Below are 1,961 nucleotides of genomic sequence, written 5' to 3'. Positions count from 1 at the left end.
GAAGCAACAATAACACAACACCCTCCAATCCTACAGCAAGCAACAATAACACAACACCCTCCAATCCTACAGCAAGCAACAATAACACAACACCCTCCAATCCTACAGCAAGCAACAATAACACAACACTCTCCAATACTTCAACAACAAGCAACAATAACACAACACATTCCAGTCCTACAACAAACAACAGTAACACAACATCCTCCAATATTACAAGCAACAATAACACAACACCCGCCAATCCTACAACAATTAACAATAACACAACACCCTCCATTCCTACAACAACAAGCAACAATAACACAACACTCTCCAGTCCTACAACAACAAGCAACAATAACACAACAATCTCCAATCCTACAACAAGCAACAATAACACAACACCTGCCAATCCTACAACAAGCAATAACACAACACCCTCCAATCCTTCAACGACAAGCAACAATAACACAACACCCTTCAACAATAACACAACACATTCCAGTCCTACAACAAACAACAATAGCACAACACATTCCAGTCCTACAACAAACAACAGTAACACAACATCCTCCAATCTTACAAGCAACAATAACACAACACCCTCAAATCCTACGACAACTAGCAACAATAACACAACACCCTCCAATCCTACGACAACTAGCAACAATAACACAACACCCTCCAATCCTACGACAACTAGCAACAATAACACAACACCCTCCAATCCTACGACAACTAGCAACAATAACACAACACCCTCCAATCCTACGACAACTAGCAACAATAACACAACACCCTCCAATCCTACGACAACTAGCAACAATAACACAACACCCTCCAATCCTACGACAACTAGCAACAATAACACAACACCCTCCAATCCTACGACAACTAGCAACAATAACACAACACCCTCCAATCCTACGACAACTAGCAACAATAACACAACACCCTCCAATCCTACGACAACTAGCAACAATAACACAACACCCTCCAATCCTACGACAACTAGCAACAATAACACAACACCCTCCAATCCTACGACAACTAGCAACAATAACACAACACCCTCCAATCCTACGACAACTAGCAACAATAACACAACACCCTCCAACAATAACACAACACCCTCCAATCCTACAACAACTAGCAACAATAACACAACACCCTCCAATCCTACGACAACTAGCAACAATAACACAACACCCTCCAATCCTACGACAACTAGCAACAATAACACAACACCCTCCAACAATAACAAAACACCCTCCAATCCTACGACAACTAGCAACAATAACACAACACCCTCCAACAATAACAAAACACCCTCCAATCCTACGACAACTAGCAACAATAACACAACACCCTCCAATCCTACGACAACTAGCAACAATAACACTACACCCTCCAATCCTACGACAACTAGCAACAATAACACAACACCCTCCAATCCTACGACAACTAGCAACAATAACACAACACCCTCCAACAATAACACAACACCCTCCAATCCTAGAACAACTAGCAACAATAACACAACACCCTCCAATCCTACGACAACTAGCAACAATAACACAACACCCTCCAATCCTACGACAACTAGCAACAATAACACAACACCCTCCAACAATAACAAAACACCCTCCAATCCTACGACAACTAGCAACAATAACACAACACCCTCCAATCCTACGACAACTAGCAACAATAACACAACACCCTCCAATCCTACGACAACTAGCAACAATAACAAAACACCCTCCAATCCTACGACAACTAGCAACAATAACAAAACACCCTCCAATCCTACAGCAAGCAACAATAACACAACACCCTCCAATCCTACAGCAAGCAACAATAACACAACACCCTCCAATCCTACGACAGCTAGCAACAATAACACAACACCCTCCAATCCTACGACAACTAGCAACAATAACACAACACCTTCCAATCCTACGACAACTAGCAACAAT

This window comes from Gambusia affinis, linkage group LG21 (genome assembly GCF_019740435.1).
Source record: "Gambusia affinis linkage group LG21, SWU_Gaff_1.0, whole genome shotgun sequence".
NCBI classification, from domain to species: Eukaryota; Metazoa; Chordata; class Actinopteri; order Cyprinodontiformes; family Poeciliidae; genus Gambusia; species Gambusia affinis.
Note: the sequence above shows the minus strand (reverse complement) of the source record.